Raw genomic sequence first — 19,778 nt, 5'->3', positions numbered from 1 at the left:
AATGCTAAGCATCCTTTATTTAATGATTTTGTAACTAAAGTTCTGCATGCATTGGTGGGATTATTCCATTTAAGTCTTTTGTCTAGGTTCTCGCGCTTAGTACTGGGGTCACCACACTTATCTCTCTCCTCTTAATTACCTTGCCACACCAAACTTTTGCCTACATGGCAACCTTAGCACCTGTATAAGGAGGAGCATTGAGAGGGTCCTGAGCGTACAGGCATAGGGATACTGTAGATAGGAGGTCTTCGCGATCCATTATTCCCCATCTCGGTCAGAGAGAACTATTCAACTAGTCTTCACAGTGAAGTGACAATACACGCTACAGCAGATAGGACACTTAATTAATAAGCTGAACTAGTGTGTTGGTGTTACTAAATCAGCCTTACCCAGTACTGCCATCATGTTTGCCAGTGGAGCACGCTTCCGCAAATACGACTACGCACCTCTCTCCTCCATTAACTGACATATGGGCCCTCTTGAGGTAGACCCACATGTCATAGGCGTAACTATTTACACTCTGAAGGACGGTATATCCTCGTAGTAGTACTAGTAGAATTGAGATTTAATGCACTTTCTTCCCCGTCTTTCACTCTTCTTCCTCCTCTCTTCTTCTTACTCCCCTCTTCCCCATCGTCGGCCGCACACCATTTCCCCCCGCTCACTGCTCGCCCGCCCGTGCCATCTTCCTTGGTAGCTCGTGCGTACCATATCCCCCCGCTCACTGCTCAACCACACACGCTATCTTCTTCGCTCGCCTGCCCGAATCCACTTCCCCGCTGGCTCGCAGGCACTGAAAACCCCAGTCACTCAGCGCCCTAAAAAACCCTATGGCAAAACCGACTGACACGCAAAGCTGTGATTGGATTTCCCTCCCCGATGTTCTCTTGCAGCAGATCTGTAATCGTATGGACCTGCTCAGCACCGTCCGTCTAGCCGCATGCTCGGTGTCTTTGTACCGTCTACTCGTCTGCAACTGGCCGGCTCTTTTCAAGACACCCTGCTTGCTGATGCCCGATCCTCGCAGGTGGCCCAGACACCGACTTGACGATCCTACGAAGGTTGCCGTGGTGCCCCTCGACATGCTACCACTACCCGTCCACCTGTCCTTCATGCGCGTCCACTACTGGGCGGGCATGAAGGCCACTGGATCGTCCTCATCCACCAATCCGGTAGTCCGTGGCGTCTTGTGGATATCTACACCCAGCGAGAGTTCACCGTTCCATCGTTGGATACCGCCGCCATCGAGACTTGCGGCCCGCCGGACACTCATGCCTACTACGCACGAGACGCGTCGAGCTTTTGGCTCGACCTCTGTTTGTTGAAGGTTGTAATCTGCGAAGTGCCCACACCATCAGAAGACTACATGGATTACAAGCTCATTGCCATCTTCAACATGGGATTAGTCTATCTGGAATCCGGTCGCCATACATGGTTATGGCTCATCGTCAATCCTCTTGAGCCAATATTTCTGTCTGATGCTATAGTGCATGATGGCACTGTTTACACGGTCGACGCACAAATTGGCTGCCTATACTGGTGGAATCCATCGTCGTGTAATTGTTCTATCTCATCTCATCTTTACCTTATGAATACGACTGCCTGTTCATTGTTACAAATTTAGAATATATATAGTATGTCTATAACCACAACATTGCTATATGTTCCTCTCATTTCCTAGATTTTTATGACCACACATGTTATTGTTAGAGTTGATATGAGAATAATTGGCATCTAATGATTGTTAGAATAGATATTATGAATATAACCTCATGATTGCTATATGTTACTCTCATTTCCAAGATTTTTATAACAACGCATGTTATTGCTTAGAGTTGATATGAGAACAGTAGTAAGTGCTATGGTAGAATATGAGTAGGCCCTGTTATATATGTTTTCCTCTCGTTGTTACATGATGTTTTGAACCATGATATATTGCTAGAATATGAAAGCCATTGGCTTATTTTTTTAACTTGGGGTATGATTATGACCACGACATTGCAATTCTCTATCTATGATATGTGTCACTGTTATAGTAATCTTAATTCCACACATACTCTGAACATGATTGTTTATTTTTTTTTCCTTTTGGTCTCCAATTTGAATTGTTGCAGCAGACGCAAATGCGCTGGCCTTCATGATTCCAGGACCTGGAATCATACTAGCCGATGGGTGGTGGTTTATCGCTCGTTCAGCTGACGACGGTCATTTGATGCTCATTTGCACGTACCAAATTGACCAAACCATTACATCAAACCACATGCAGTACAATGCATGGGGCATACGTGACATTGATGGCTATGGATGCTTCGTGTTCGAGAAAGATCCCAGCTCAGTTGGGCCAGGCGTATTCAATTGGAGGTGGGTCTACAGCCTCGGCAACCACTCCATGTTCCTCGGGCTCAATTATCCGATCATCCAACCAATCATCGATCATATCACCAGCGAGGATTACTGTGCTATGCAACTTCCATTCGCCAGGGGGAACTGTGTTTACACATCATACCATGGGTTTCATGAATCACCATATCCAGAGATTTGTCGACACAGCTTGTTGCCAGATAATCTTCCGTGTGTGAAAGGCATCAAGCTTCCATGCAATGGATGGCTTTTGCAAACCCGACATGTGGCGATGTGGTTCATGCCAACAGCAAATATGCACAACTTGATTTGTACTGTTATCTAGATTGAGCCATGTATCCTGCTGCTGTAGCATGACCCTCTTTGGTTGGATATTATGTATTGTTGTTAGTTTGAAGCACTCCTCTGGTTTGAAGGATAGATACCTTTCTGGGATCAAGTGCATCCTAACTCACCTGCGTAGGATGTACGGATAATGATGATGGAGATGTTGTGCAGAAGCCATATATATATACATATATATATATATATATATATATATATATATATATATAGGCGTCATATCTAGTGCATCCGGGATAGGTGGTGTATCCGTCGACTCCTCAGTCGGCCGATTCACATCTCACGTATGGGATCAAAAGCAACATAATTTTGCAGAAACACGCCCGCCGCGTCTCCAAGTCCAGTCAGCTAATTTGCTAATAACCCCCTCCGCTAATCACACTTCTAAATCCCTTATTCCCTGTTCGTCTCCCTCCCAATCCCTAATCACGGCCGCAACCTCCATCCCAACGAGGGCATCGGCCGCGGCAGCATGCATCCGCAGGCACAATCGCCACGGCGGATTTCGTCTGCCCTGGCGATCTCAGCGACGGCCACGACGGGATGCATCTCCGAACTCCCCATCAGCTTCGTGGAAAAATTCTCATCACGTGATAAGCTGCCACAGATCGTCACGGCGGCTTCTACTGTTAAGGATGTTGAACATGCATCAACGGTGATCCATAATTCAAGTGTTGACCATCGGTGTGCCTCTGCATCTAGCCATGGTGTGGCCCATCTCACTTGCCCTGCTACGTCTGTTGAAAATACTAGTGCTGCAGAATATGAACCGAACTTCAGTATGGTGGATGGATCTTCAGGTAACATCCGTAAAATCCAACCATGTTGTGTATGACCCTGATGATTATTTGTCTATGGTGTACATGCGTACTTTTCTAGAGAATAACCGTGTTGATGCATGTGCAGCTACAAAATCAGGTAAAAGCTTGCAAACTCAAATGAATGAGCGCGAATTTACTACGCCAAGAAAGAAAGAAAGCATTCCCCTATTCGTGAGTGTGATAAACTATGATTCACCATGCTTCTTACCAGTTCAGAGATTTATGCATAATGATGATTATTGTGATTCATTATTTATGTTTCAGTGCTCGTCTTTTATGCCGAGTTGCGATGAAAAATTGAAGCCTAAAGTAGGGATGACATTTGAAGGGCTTGAGGCTGTGGAGGAGTTCTACAAGTCGTATGCACATCATGTGGGTTTTGGAGTTCGTGTCGGACAACAGAAAAAGTTGAACAAAGAAGTGGTTCAGACAAAGCGTTTCATGTGCAGCAGGGAAGGATTTAGGACTGAGAAGAACAAGGAGATTAAAGACCCATCAAACCAATCAAAGAAAAGCCGTAAGAATACAACCACACGATGCGGTTGTGATGCACATATCTTCGTCAAGTTGTGTGGCGACAACACCTACAAGATACAATCATGGGTTGGGCACCATAGCCATGGCCTTGTATCACCTGATAAACGTCACTTGATCAGATCAAATCGTAAAGTTAATGAGAGGGCAAAAAATATGTTGTACACATGTCACAAAGCAAGCATAGGTACATGCCAGGCGTACAGGCTCCTTCAAGTCAGCGAAGGTGGGTTTCCGTATGTTGGATGCAGCAAGAGGGACCTGCAAAACTACTACCGTGACCTCAGGCTTAAAATTAGGAACGCCGATGCTCAAATGTTTGTCGCTCAGCTAGCTAGAAAGCAAGAAGTCAATCCAGCTTTCTTCTATGATTTTGTTGTTGACAAAGAGGGGAACTTAATGTATGTTTTCTGGGCAGATGCCATGAGTAGGAAAAACTATAGTCACTTTGGGGGTGATGGTGTGGTATCTTTCGATTCTACTTACACCACTAATCAATACGACATGATCTTTGCACCATTTACAGGGGTCAATCATCACTTACAGAGTGTGTTTTTTGGTGCGGCATTCTTGTGCAATGAGCAGACTGAGTCATATGTTTGGTTATTTGAGACCTTCCTTACAGCAATGGGAGGGGTAGCACCTAGACTCATTATAACTGATGAAGCTGTTAGCATGAAGAATGCGATTGAAACAGTTTTTTCGACCACAGTGCATAGGTTATGTATGTGGCACATAATGGAAAAACTTCCTGAGAAGATTGGACCAATAATTAGAGAAGAGTCTGAATTTTGGGACAAGATGAATTCGTGTGTATGGGGTTCGGAAACTCCAGCAGAGTTTGAATCACAATGGAATTCCGTCATTACGGAGTATGGCTTGGAGGAAAATGAGTGGCTGGTTAAAAGGTTTAGCATTCGCGAGTCATGGATACCAGCTTACTTTATGGACATACCATTGGCGGGTATTCTCCGAACCACTTCAAGGTCTGAAAGTGCAAATTCATTTTTAACCATTTTATTCATCGTAAGCTTGCTTTGGTTGAGTTCTGGCTTAGGTTTGACACGGCATTAGAATGCCAACGAGAAGAAGAGTTGATTGCTGACAACTCAAGCATTCATACAACCCCGCAACTATTGACACCATGGTAAATGGAGAAACAAGGTAGAGATGTGTTTACATATGAGGTGTTTGAGAAATTTCAGAAAGAGATTGTTGCAGCAAGAGACCATTGTTGCATCCAAGGCATTGCACAAGATGGAACACTAAAAATAGTGACATTGAGAGGTCGATCCCATAGGATTAGGGAAGTTCAGTGTGACACCACAACCATGATAACTCATTGTTCATGTAAGTTATTTGAAACAATTGGAATCCCGTGCCGCCATATCATGCAGGTGTTGAGGGCTGAAAATCAAAATGAACTTCCATCGTACTACATTATGAAAAGATGGAAGAAACGGTGCAAAAGGTATACAAAATTTATGCAATTGATATTCTAATTGAAAACCAAATGGCTGACATTATATAATTTTATTTACAGGGAGAATGTGTATGATGAGCATGGGAATTTAATAGAAGAGAAGGCAACCGATTCGTTGAATGAAGCTACGAGGAAGAAGATTTCAGTTGTACGCAACAAGTTGGAAGATCTAATTCAGAAGGCCAAGCACTCGGATGAAGGCATGGATTTTCTAACATCGAGTGTATTAAATATTGAAGCACCTTTGGATGAAATGGTTCCCACATCAGGTGTGAAGCACACTAGACAAGATGAGTATGAGGCTTTTATTGGTTGCAATATTCCTACTGAAATTGACATACACCCGCCAACTAATGTTCGCACGGTGGGGAGATGCAAAAGAATAAAGAGAGGAAAGGAAATAAGTGAGGAGGAACAGAAAAATAATAAGAAGGAAGCCAAGGTAAAGGTTGCACGCTTGTGCAAGACGTGCAAACAAATAGTTTTTCATGATAGTCGCAATTGTCCTAGCAAAAAAGAAGGCAAAGGGGCTGAGATTGTGCTGCAGATGAAGCCAAGTGGTGCTCCGTGATGGCTCTCAGTCTGTTGAAAAACATGAATTTGTATTAGTGAGATACTAATATTATTTCCTTGATATATTGAATTCTTGCGATGGATGGAAAATTGAGTTTCTTGAACTGTCTCCCTCTTATTTTCTCTGAATTGATTTTTAATTAATAGAGTGTATGAAGCAGCAGGGGCACCATGTTACATTATGTTCACATAAACCTTAAGCATGATCTATTTTTTGTACAAAGATCATCATCTACCATGTAGGAGAATACATGTAAAATAATCTTTGTTAGCCTGTGAGCCATCATCCATTTATATTGTAGTAACCAGGGAAGAACTCAGCTTGCAAACCCACATCAGCCTCAACAATATTATTCACGAACAGAAAATAAACGGTGGTTTGTTTGTAAGCTTGCAGCAGCAACATGTTCTTGTTTGTGAATAACTGAATATGTCAAAGAAACATAGGAATGCAAAATCACGAGGAATGCTCAAGCACCAGCTGATATTGTTGCCCTGGATCAGCTGTATTACATCATGTATTGCAGAATACCTCAAATCAGCAGGAACAAGCTAAATTCACTTGTCTCTGAAAAACAATACGACACGGCAATGTACAATTCACATTCTGATGTCTGAAGCTATACACACATTTAACAAAGAACAATTCAATGGATGAGCTCGCAAGCTACAATCTGCACATAGCCAAGTACTAGATACATTCAACATGAACAAGAAAATCTAGAAATGTGATCCTTGTTTGCTATGGAGTGTTGCCGGCCACATGTCGAGCCTCTTGTTGCAGGTAGTAGATAACATCGGCAGGCAGAGGAGCAACCGCTGCATGTGGACGCAGTGGACTGGATGGTGCGCAGGTTGTGGCCGGTCGCCAACTTGGCATCGGGAACCGACAAGAATGCGGGCGGGCACGAAGGTAGGCCAGACATGGCGGATCACGCCGCGGCCGTCGTAAGGATCACCAAGGCCGTGGAGCGATTTGGGGCGGACAGACTCGGAGGCAGGTGAAGCGCGAACTCCGTCGAAGCAATCAACAGGGCCTTGGAGCCATTCGAGGCGGACATGCCAAGTGTGGCTGCCGTGGAAGGATTCACCCAAGCCGCCGCCATGGAGTGATTGGATGAGAAGATCCAGATTGGGAGGGAGACGAACAGGGAATAAGGGATTTAGAAGTGTGATTAGCGGAGGGGGTTATTACCAAATTAGCTGACTGGACTTGGAGAGGCGGCGGGCGTGTTTCTGCAAAATTATGTTGATTTTGATCCCATACATGAGATGTGAATCGGCCGGCTGAGGAGTCGACGGATACACGGATGCACCAACTATCTCGGATGCACTAGATATGACTATATATATAAACACTATTCTGATCACAGGATCATAATATTATTCTGATCACAACATGAACTTCCTGAGTTACACGCCTGAACTTCCCTATGTAGGAACCCGACTTTCGGGCTATCTTCGCAACTGTGTCTCCCCACACGAATTATTCTGGTCAGTCATGTTCTATATGATGTAAGTGTAATCTTCAAATGATTTTAGCAACTAAATGCCCGTTTTAAATAGGAATCTCGCTCGTTGGCGGATTTTGCTCTCAGGTCGTGATGAAATTGTGTTTTTTGCAATTTTATTGCCTGAGTTGTTTGACCTGAACTTCCCCCTGTGCTAGGTTGAACTTCCGCCAACATTGCCCAAATGGGGCTTGCGATATACCGTTGGAAAGCTATGGACACCAGTATCATGACCCAAGTTAAATTTTTGGCAAAACGTAAGCGGTTTAAGAGCAGTTTTGAAAACCGTTTTTTCTTCATACAAAAAACGTGAATCGTATTTTCGATTGCATTTCTAAACCATTTATCGGAATGAGTCAAATAATATGGCGTTGGAAAGCTGCTGCAAAACCGCTCCTTCCACATGTGGAAAGTTTTCTCTAATTCCCTATGGTTAAAGAGTAATTTGGAAAATCGTATAATTTCGCAAACCGAACAGCCGGGTTCGTATTTTTGATGCCATTTCTAAACTAATATCCAATTTAGGCAAATGATATGGCGTTGGAAAGCTTATGAAAATTCGCTATGGACACCAATAATCCAAAGTTTTTTCTAATTTTGAACGGTTTAAGAGTAATTTTGAAAACGGTACAAGTTCCACCGAGTTCGTATTTTTGATCTATTTTTTAACCGTACGTCTGAATGCAGCAAATGATATGGCGTTGCAACGCTTGAACAAATGTGAAACTTTTTGGTATATATTGTTTCTCCCAATTCATTACGGTTTTATGTCAATTTTGAAAATGTCTAAAAACGTATTTTCGCCGTAATTTCTACAAACTTTATCGGAATGGGGAGAAAATATACCGTTGAAATGCTACAGAAAATGCAAAACTTTTTCATGTAGATGGTTTTCTCTGATTCCTAGCCGTTTTCAAGTAATTTTGAAAATAGCGAGATCATACGTTCTGCCTTTATCGTGAAACAGATTCGTAAAAAATGCACCGCGTGAAGAACTTGAACTTCTCGGCGTGTGAACTTGAACTTCACACTGTTTTTCACGGGATTTTTTTGCTCGCAGCTCTCCATCCACTCACCGGAATTGAGCAAGTGATATACCGATGGAAAGCTGCTGTAAACACGCAACTTTCCCATGTTGATCATTTTTTCATACTCGCGACGTTTTAAAAGTTTTTCATCTGAAATTCATTTAGTGTAGTAGTTGAACTTCCTGCTGTTTTCACGTTGAACTTCCGTGACGTATTTTTGTTTGTAATTTCCTCATACATTCGTCAATGTCACACAAATGATATTTCTTTTGTACAAACCTCTCTCACAATAATTTTTTTAACTTTCTCCGACTGAGGACTTGAACTTACACAAATGATATTCCTACCATTTTGAAGTAAATTAGAAAATGACGAGATCATGATTTCTGCCTTCATCGCGAATGGAAATGCACTGCGTGAAGTAGTTGAACTTCTCGGGCATGTATGTTTGAACTTCACACTGTTTTTGAAGTGCTGTTTTTTGCACTACGTGAGGTACTTGAACTTCTAGGACATGTCTGTTTGAACTTCGCTCTGTTTTTTACGTGCTGTTTTTCGATGTGCTGTTTTTTGCACTGCGTGAAGTAGTTGAACTTCTGGGACATGTCTGTTTGAACTTCACTCTGTTTCACTTTATTGTATTTTTCTTATATGAAATACACACCATGTAGTACGTAAACTTCGGTTATTATCACTTTGAACTTCTCTCTCGTTTGAGAGAACTATTTTAAAACACAAAAAAACATATATTTTTTTTATGTATTTTGGACATCTAAATACACGGTGAACCTCTCTCACAAGAATTTTTTGAACTTTTCCTCGCTGAGCAATTGAACTTCTAGCAACCATTTTTTGGATTATGAGTTGTTTTTAAAAGTGCAAAAAATGGCGTTGTGTTTTTTATTTTTTGAACAGGTAAATCCTACGTTTTTATAAACTCCGAACTTCTTTGTTATTTCAATTTGAACTTCACCTTTTTATATTTTGAGTGAAGAATTGTATTCGATTTTTATACGGAAAAAATCGAACATGGAAATACAAGGTGTACCTCTCTCGCAAGAATTTTTAAACTTCCCCGGACTGAGCACTTGAACTTCTTTCAACAAACCTTTTAAGGTTTTATTTTTCTATACATTTATTCTCACCTAAAATGCATTCTTTGCAGTATTTGAACTTCTCGTTGTTTTCACCTTGAACTTCTGTCACGTATTTTTTTCAACCCCTCTCACAAGAATTTTTGAACTTTCTCGGGCCGAGCACTTGAACTTCTAGCAACAAAACTTTAGGCTTTGCATTTTCATTCTTTTTTTAATACAAAATGTACACCGTGTAGTACGTTAACTTCTGGCAGTTATCAATCTGAATTTCTAAGATCATGCGTTATGCCTTCATCGGAAAAACAGAGTCTTCGCAAATGCACTTCGTGAAGAGGTTGAACTTCTGGAGCAGTTCGTTTTGAACTTCACTCTGTTTTTCACGTGTTGTTTTTACCCGTAACTCTCCAACCACTTACCGGAATTGAGCAACTGATATACCGATGGAAAGCTATTGAAAACACGCAACTTTTCCATGTCAATCATTTTTTCATACTCTTGACGGTTCAAAAGAATTTTTCAATACATAAAAATGTGTTTTAATTGGTATACATGAAACTTTTAAACCATACATCGGAATGTAGCATATAATATACCGTTGGAAAGCTTATGAATAGAAGCAACTTTTTCATGTAGATAGAAAATACAAATTCATTGTCGTTTGATAGCAGTTTTAAAAATGGCAAAAACAATGTCTTTTTGCCTGTTTTTTACATTTAATTGAAGGTCGGATATCTCGCACTAGAGATCTTGACCTTCACCGGGAGGAGCACGTGAACTTCTTGCCACAAACCTTTTAAGCTTTTAGTTTTCTATTCTTATATTCTTATCTGAAATGCGTTTTGTGTAGTAGTTGAACTTTCCATTGTTTTCACCTTTAACTTCTGTCACGTATTTTTAAGAAACTTGGTAGAATCAATTTTTGTTCAAATGTTTGAACTGCTCTCTCTTAAAAAATTGAACTTCTTGGCTTTTACTCTTTAGGCATGGGATAAATATGTTTTTGTATAAAGTTTGAATTGCTTTGCTAATTTAATTTCAACTTCTTTGTTTTTGCTCTCCCGAACACAAATTTGAGTTATTTTATAAACTTTGACCTTCTCTATTATTTAATTTGAACTTCTTAGTTTTATTCTTAGGAAAAATTTGATTCTTTTAATCCGTTCTTATAAAATTTTTGGACTTCTTTGGTTTTTTAATTCGACCTTCTTTGATTTTGTAATAAACATTGAACTTCTCGATTTTATGAATTTAAACCTCTAGATTTCATAGAAAACAAGAAAAATCCTTTTTTCAATTTCGAACTACTCTCTTTTTTTGGTTTGAACTCCTGGTTTAATTATTTAGTAACGAGGAAAATCCTAGTTTGTAATAAATACTGAACCGCTCTGTTATCTAAATTTGAACTTCTAGTTTTTTTAAGAAATGAAGAAAACCCATTATATATATAAAAATCTGTACTGCTCTATTTATTTTAGTTGACCTTCTTGAGTTTCTAATAAACAATGAACTTCTCCGTTATTTAAATTTGAACTTCTAAGTTTTCTTGTATCGATGAAAACCTATTTTCTATAATCCTTTTGGAATGCTCTGTTTGTTAGTTTGGCCTTTTTAGTTTTGTAATAAACAGTGAACTTCTCTATTTTTTAACTTTGAACCTCTAGTTTCTTTTTGAAATGGGGACAATCCTTTCTCATATATTTTTTACAAACAAGGGAGTGCTAGTGAGGGATGATGGTTGGGGAGGGGGGTGAGGGGCGGCACGATGGATGCGAAAGTGATCTTCTCTATTTTTAAAATGGATAAATCTTTTTTTGTACACATTGAAGTTCTTTATTATTTCTTATTTGATGTTATTCTATTTTTTATGAACATGAAACTAATCTTTTTAAATAAACGTCGGACTGCTCTGCTTTCTTTAATTTAATCTTCTTGGTTTGTTTTTTAGAAACATGGAATATCCAAAAATATGTATATGTACATCAAACTACTCTATTTTAAGTCTGATCAACTGAATATATTTTTAGTCTGTCATAATTGAACATTAACATTTTTTTCTAGTATCTGTATAGTGTTAGTAGTAGTCCCTGAAGACACGGTAACAACAATTATGATAAACTCACAAGTAAAGAACACTCGCATCTCCCATCCTGGTACATCTAACTCACTCAAACCCATAAGAAAATCACTCTACATAACGCCTCACACTAGTACTTCTAGCTGACACAAACATGACCTGCTTAGCTTGGTTAACAACCACTAGGCTATGCCAAAATCAGCGAGTGTGCAGCTAGCTCCTGCCTCCGGCTACTTCCCTGGAGCACTGCATGAGGCGATCAAATGCATCAAGCGCGTACTGCAAACATATTACACATGGATCGAGTACAACTTTATTGACGGCGATGGCGACCATGGACGGTGGAAGAAAGACGATTGGCACGACCTGTAGGAGTTGTCCTGCTGGTGTGGTACAATGTGGACTTCGGCAACGCCATTCATATGGCCAGGAGGCAGCAACAGTCGGTGGAGAGGTGGCAGAAGGGAAGGTCGCAGGCTGGAGGTGCGACGCTGGGAGCTTGCTTGCTGGAGCAGCGGGAGAAAGAGGTACGTTGCAGGGCGGTCGTCCGCGTTTATGCATCAGGGAAAGGGGCCATAGCTGCGGGTGAAAAAGCAATGTTCAGAAACGTGCTGCTCATTCACTGAAATCGATGGAACTATTATAGTCTGATACTTCATAAATTTGAAATCTAAGCAGAGTTTTTGCTGCAACTTACCTCGTGGAAAATCACTAGATCCAAGGTCGCACGACTTCTTTCTTTATCATATCTGAACTTCAGATTAGTGCCTTCCTATTTTTTGCTCTGGCACGCTGTACAAGCTTCAGATAGTACATTAGAGAGCAGGAGCACAGTACACAACACTGGAAGCGAGTAGCAGCAAGCTTTTCCATCAATTAGGAAATTGATGAAAACAACGAAGAACACTTACTTGATAACCAAGAAACATGGTCAAAAAATCAGCAGAAAAACTACAACTCTAATCTCAGTTTTTCACATTCTACACGGTTAATTCTTTTTTAGCAACATACGCATGAAATTAATTAACGAATCAAAACTCGGAAAGGGACTCTCTTTTATGCAGATGTAGACCCAATCATTCACGATTCTTCTTTGACATACTAAGATCAACAACATAGAAGCATACATACCAACAATACTGACTTGCAAACAATATTGTAGAAACAAACATCAGAGTTACCCGTCGCCTGAACGAGTAGAGCTGAGGTAGCCATGGGATTAGTAGTCGAGGAGCATCCATTTTTTCTATGGCCTAGTGTTGTCACTCCAAGCACACACATAACCAATGAAATTGATTTTCAAGCTCCAAGTGCAGTAGCCTATGACAAAGCTAGCAAATAACAACAACTTCAACCAGCAAAACGGCACAACATAGAGCAACCGTAGTAGTGCAGTAGGCAGATTTACATGGAGGAGCAGCAGAAGTTCACACGTTCAAGCAAGAGACGACAGGGAAGGTCGATCAGAGGTGCCGGAGCAGGTCACGTACTAGAGATGCCAAGGCAGGAGGCAGATCCCGCGGGTGGATTAGGGCATGTACGACGGATCAGAGCTGGTGTCCTGAGCCATTTTTGGTAGCAACAACAGGTGTGGCAGCAGCAAGTGCACTAGGTTCGCTGGACAAATCGAGGCAGCGGCCTCTGCTGACAGCAAAGGTGGTGCGACTGGGAAGGGAGCAGTGCACACCACGACTCTGACGCGGATTTGGAGAAGAACGGGGCGACGCCGAGCAGTGGCCACTGGACACAGGGTGTAGGTGCCGGCGCGGGGAGCCTGGTAGGCCGGGGTAGGAGGCAGGTGGTCGCGGCGCCGCATGGTGGCAGCCGGATCCCGGGCCTCCGGCGTCCGGGGCGCGGGAGCCTGGCGGCGACGCACCTAGTGGCGGGGAGGTGGTTGAGGGGAGGGCGGTGGACGTTTGGAGGAGGATCGCCGGCGGTAGGGAGCGGAGGCACGCGGAGGTGGCGGTGAGATCCAGGGAGGGTGGCGGCGAATGGCGTGATCCACAGACTATGCACATGGAGGTGACCGGCGGAGGGTCCACGGGAGGAGCCTGGCGGCGGGTCTGGGGGAGGTGGCCGGCGCTGCAGTTGGAGGTGCGGGCATGGTCGGCGGAGATTCATGGATGGGTGCGGGGTGGGAAAGAGAGGTGGAGGACGTGGGAGTGGGAGGTGGGACAGGGTAGTTTTTTTTAGCCGCGTTGGTTCCCTGCTATACCAGCGAACCAACTAAGCAAATGATACACTGTTGGAAAGATATCAGGCGTATCTTTTTCATATCTATTATTTTTTTCTAATTCGTTACGGTTTAAAAGCAGTTTTAAATTTAGTAAATCATGGAATTCTGTTTTTTCGAAATTTTTGCAATTTTCATACTGTTTTCGCTCCAGTTTTTGAACCGTTTGTCGAAACGAGACGTGTGATACGCCGTTGGAAAGCTACGGACGAGGCGCAACTTTCATATGTTGAAATGGTTTTGAGATTCCTTACGGTTTTTAGTTAATTTTGAAAATCGTGTGGCTGACGATGAGAGGCAGCGACTGTTTTTCAAGAATTTTTTACAAACCGCTTGTCGAAATAATTCAAATTATACGCCATTGGAAAGATACCGATGAGATGTAACTTTCTCATGTAGAACACTCTCTTTGATTCCTTGCGGTTTAAGAGCAATTTTGATTTTAACGAAATGCAGAGACTATTTTTTCGCGACACCAAATCGTCGCATGTACCTCATCAGACAGAAACCGCACTGCTTTTAGACTAAAAACCGCACTGCATCAGACGGACTAGCGGACTGCATGATTTCTTTTTTATGGGACGTAAATTTTTGAAGACGAGGAAGAAAACGACACTGATTTTAGACTGAAAACCGCACTGCATCAAACGGATTAGCGGACTGCGTGATTTCTTTTTTGTGGGACGTAAATTTTTAAAGACGAGGAAGAAAACCGCACTACTTTTAGACTGGAAACCGCACTGCATCAGACGAACTAGCGGACTACATGATTTCTTTTTTGTGGGACGTAAATTTTTTAAGACGAGAAAGAAACCCGCACTGCTTTTAGACTGAAAACCGCACTGCATCAGACGGACTAGCGGACTGCATGATTTCTTTTTTGTGGGACGTAAATTTTTGAAGACGAGGAAGAAACCCGCACTGTTTTTAGACTGAAAACCGCACTGCATCAGACAGTCAAGTGAACTTCAAGATTTCTTTTGTCGGACGTAAACTATCTCACACGAGTTTTTTGTGAGTTTTTGTTGTATTTTCTGAACATTTTTATGAACGAGAGTGGACCACAGAGACAAGGGCAAATGAACCGCGACATATGTCGAAGTGAACCTCATTGCTATCTTGTTGTTTAGTTTTAAAAAATCACACTTTCATGTTGGGCGCAAGTGTACAACATCACTCTTAAAAGTAAATCATATCCGAGGACCAAACGCAGTGCAAGTGTTGACGTAGTCGACTGAATTTTGAGACACATGAAACAAATTGCACTTCATATAGAGGGGTAACGAGGTGCTACACAAATGGAGTGGACTACATTTTTTTGTCTGTCTTCAAACAAATTTACTGAAGACATGGGTACTGCAGATGGGAGACTAGCGAACTACACAACACACCCGAGTTTTCTTTCCCGTGGCCTCCCAAACTGGCCAACGCCGCACCAGAGGAGCACCCAAAACTGGAGCCAAACTACACTGACACACACACACTGCCGTCCACTATTCCAAATTTAGCAATTTTTTTGCACTAGAGAAAACTGCACTGCAGTCATGCACCCGGTGAACCTCACACTATGGTTCGGCGTACTGCACGACAGTCTCACGACCATCCTCGCAAGGAACAAAAACCACCGTATTGGGAATGCACAGAAGACAGTGAACCTCTCTAGCAGAATCTGCGAACTTCACAACAAAACAAAGTCAGTGAAAATCCACAACACAATAAACACAACTGAGCCTCTCTAGCAGAACCTGGGAATGCAAAGTGTGATGCTTGCTGGAATTTAGAGATGCGAGGTGGGAGTTTGCTGGAGACCAAGCCATTGCCCCATACTGCATGGAGATGTGCACGGAACTGCATCCCACAATGCCAAAGCTGCACCTCAGCGTCGCCGAACTGCTCGAGGGATCTGGAAGCACGACACGCCGAGCACAAACGAACCTCCGATGAACTGGACGCCTGAGGGAGTTGTCGGCGTGTGGGTGGTGTGGTCCGCCGATGAGGTATGGCAGGTGCGCCTCCGTGGTCGTCGAGGAGAACAGATCAGGAGAGAAGGTGGAGAAGACTAGTGGCTGCAGGAGTCGATGCAGACTAGTAGCAACGCCGCCCGCGGTGGCCGGATCCACTGCCGGCGGCCTCGCTGGGTGCCCGTGGCGGCCGGATCCCGCACCGTTCTGGCTGCTCGTTGCGAGGGCTGGGGATGGCCGGTGTGGCGGTGGCCTGGGGAGGGGCCGGCTGACGGTGTAAAAATCTCAGCAGCAGCCATTGTATCCGTCGTCTGGTGATACATCGGATCCGAACTACCTTTGCGTGCCGTAAAGGATCTAATGAAACGCGCTTGTAAACCAGCAGTGTAAACTTGGCAGACTCGCTACATGGGCCAACCAAAAAATGTGATCTAAGCGCCGGCGACCCAGCCGAGGAGACCACGCAGAGCGTACTGCCCATGTAGATCTGTCTCTAGGGTGGGCCAGCCAACAGGAGCTCACATCGGCGGCAGCACAGGGAGATTCCATCCTCCTTCATCCTTATTATTTAATTAAGCTATACTTAATGGCTTGTCCTTCATGATCTGCGCGCTCATGTGCTACTACTAGTTGGCTTTAGCTTTGCTGTATTCTAACCCTTGTGTAGACCGTCAAATCCAAAGTGGTCTGGTGCTAGTACTACTAGTGCATATATGCGGCCCTTAATGGATTATTGTGTTTAATTATTCTTTTTTATATTCCCACACACAAAGATCCCGGTGATGTCTTTTCATGGATTCTTTTCCCTCGTTCGTATTGTTGTATCAGAAAATATGTTCTGTTGGTTTGCAATTTTGGTGCAGCAGGTCTGCAATCTGGTCTGCCTAGCAGTAGCTAGTATGAAGCGGTTTAATTTCTTGCCCGCAGTCCAGCGACACCAAACAGGGAGATTTAAGACTTGCTCCATGGCAGCACACAAACAGGGAGATTTAATTTTCCCTTTTTAGTTCATCTCTTCGTCAGCCGCTGGCGGTTTCTAGTAATCCTTTTCGAAAAGTGCAGAGTATTTCTGACCTGATTAAATACTTGTTTTGCAAGCACGGTCTTTGTGATATAATCTACAAACACTACATCATGTATTGATAATTGCTAGCAGGCCAGCTAGCATTACTTCCGGCAACTATTAAAGTTCGACCGATGTTTCTTTATTTGCTTCGGTCCTCCACGATCATCGCCATCTAGGTTTTATTTTTCTTAGCTATTTATTTAGCACATGAATTATTATACAGAGAATATTTTTTGTTCCTTTCCGCTGCATTTTTTTTGTAGAGAGAATTTACCGACCCTCGTACATGGCGTCGGTCTGACCAATCTCAGCGCAGTCACCGGGAGATTTGATCTTTCTTTTCTCCATTATTTAATTAAGTTTGGAGCCCGTCTACACTTGCACTAATGGTTTCACTTTCATGTGCTTCCCTGATGCAATTAGCACTACCAGTTGCTTCGCGTCCATCGAGATTGGATTGATGCGACAAGCAGCTTACGTGGTACCTTCCACATGAAGTTGCATGAGTACTTCGGGGACGTCTCTTTCACAACAATTGCTACATGCGGATTAGGCCGACAGCCACCGCACCGACCGACACCTCCGCACATAGAGTTCGGATCATACCAGGCCGATGTTGTCGCCCCGCGCATGCCGACCTGCATCGACGGGTCCGCGCTGCCACTCCGTCGAACCAACCATGGCGCGCAGGCCAAACTTACCTCATGATTAGCTTCGCATATATTAATTAAGCAATTTTTTCTTTCAATTATTATTGTTTTTTTGCTTGCACTGTTTTATGTGTGCAAGTAATCGATTTTGACTGCATTATGCGGTCACTTCGGCATCACCAGCCGACCTGCATGAGACTTCGGCATCCGCCGATCACAGCTTCGCCATGTTAACTGGACCGGGAACTTCATCTCGCCACATCGGTCACGTAGCGTCGTCGCTTCGTCAAACTGGCGTCCACCATGCATGCCGAACAGGTCGACTGACGTGGGGGCTTCATTGTCACCTTGTCGGCCAACTCCGCCAGCTCGGCTAGACTGGGGGCTTTGCCTTACCACCTCTGCCGAGCCATGTCACTATTCCGGAGTGCCGAACTCCTTGCTCGGACACCTCGGGCTTGGGGGCTGGGACCTCGGCCATGCCGAGGACTGCGAACCTTGTCGGATCTGTCACAGATCAATGGGAGTCTTTGTCCCGCCACAAGCTCGAATTGCGTCATCAACACCGAGCACATTAACCAGCTAAGTTGCTTTCATGCTAAAAAACATTCAGTTTTAAATTTTGTTCGGTTCGACCAAGCATTATACTTTTTTGGCAAAAAGTTGTTTGTGAAAAACTTCCTTGTCAAAACTTTGTTTGTGACACAAATTCAAATACCCCGTTTACTTGGGGGCTTCCTTTATGAAGCCTTTCCTCTTGCATATGATTATACTTGTATGGCTTCATTCCTTGTTCGTGTATTACGCCACAATATGCACCATGTTGACTTAAGTGTTCCGCAAGCTGGGTTGCCTTGCTCCTGTGTTTACCCCTACGTTCCCGATTGTTCGGCTAGGGAGTAAAGGGAGCACCTCTGCGATTGTCATGATCGGGTCATCTGAGCTCGGACCTCAAACTGGGTGAAGCCGAAAGCTAGCGCTCTTATTGTTTTCAATCATGGTCGGCACACAACGGAACTCATGAGTACAAAAAATCTATTGCACAAGTCTCATAGTAACAATGAGCAACCGAAGAAAGGTATCGGTGGGGGTACTATTTTCTTCGAAGATGCTTCTTACACTTCGTCAGTAATATAGCATAAGTTCCCCGAGCGTGCTTTGTCTGTTACAGCCTTATGGCCTGATTGCCTGGTTATCGGAAACACCGTCGATATTCTCGACAAGTGGATTACATAACACTTTTCGGCCCTTGACCGAACAGGGAGAAGCCGACTGTCGGTTAAGACGTGCTTAAAGTTCAGGTGAACACAGATCTGATATAAGTACTTCGATACATACAATCATTATACATAAAATTCTTTTACCCAAGTCACATGGGGGGCTCTTAAATTTACATGAGACATTTTATAATAAGTATTTTCTTCTTGGTCGTTGCAAAATCTTTTTCTATCACTCCTTTTTTCGACGCGAGTGTGTGGTCAATAGCCGGGGAGCCTAGTTTTCTCTCTCAAAGCCGTTCGAGTTTAGTTCGCTAAACTGGCCTAACGAGCAGTACTCCGCCTTCGGGATAGGAGGTTGCAGCCGTGGGCTGACCCGCTTGAGGTCTTGAGATCGGATGTGTCATATTAATGCACGACAGAAGCACAATTTTTTGAGACCAATTTCGGATTGGGACCGAACACTTGATCTAGTTCGGACGTCAAGTTTTTACTGAAGTTTTTTTGGTTTTCCAAGCCTATGGCAGTTTTAAACTATTTGTGTGTTTCCAGCATAAGTCTCATAGTGCAACGCCGGACACCTTTAGAGATTCGGCAAAAACATTTTCGGATATTGCTATATATGCATCGGTTTCGAATTGTGTCTTCGGTCAATAGTTGGGTTACTCGGCTCCTGTGCTTGCCTCCTACGTTCCGCTTTGTTTGGCTAGGTGTGCAAAGGGAGAACCACTGCGATTGTGCTTCCATCTCGCATGGTTAAGCGCCTCAGTGGAGAAAGCCGAAAACTGACTGTCACAATAAGCGTAAACTGGTCAGCGATCCGATGA

At 43.2% G+C, this 19,778-nt stretch overlaps 1 long non-coding RNA gene and 1 pseudogene across 2 annotated transcripts; one reads left to right on the top strand and one right to left on the bottom strand.

Moving 5' to 3' along the window:
• Positions 1-3,407: 3,407 nt before the first annotated feature.
• Positions 3,408-6,155, top strand: LOC123494897 (protein FAR1-RELATED SEQUENCE 5-like; annotated as a pseudogene).
• A 5,626-nt stretch (positions 6,156-11,781) lies between these two features.
• Positions 11,782-16,455, bottom strand: LOC120968034 (uncharacterized). Of its 2 annotated transcripts, XR_005762025.3 has the most exons (3): positions 15,803-16,455; positions 12,522-15,733; positions 11,782-12,403 (listed from the first exon to the last, which is right to left on the bottom strand). It is a non-coding gene; the product is annotated as an uncharacterized lncRNA (long non-coding RNA). The 2 variants fall into 2 exon arrangements; XR_006666681.2 differs by having other exon boundaries at positions 11,840-12,403; positions 12,522-16,455.
• Between the last annotated feature and the right edge of the window lie 3,323 nt (positions 16,456-19,778).

This window comes from Aegilops tauschii, chromosome 7, assembly GCF_002575655.3.
Source record: "Aegilops tauschii subsp. strangulata cultivar AL8/78 chromosome 7, Aet v6.0, whole genome shotgun sequence".
Lineage (NCBI taxonomy): Eukaryota > Viridiplantae > Streptophyta > Magnoliopsida > Poales > Poaceae > Aegilops > Aegilops tauschii.
The sequence above is the reverse complement of the archived record's forward strand: the minus strand, read 5'-3'. Positions and strand labels throughout refer to the sequence as shown.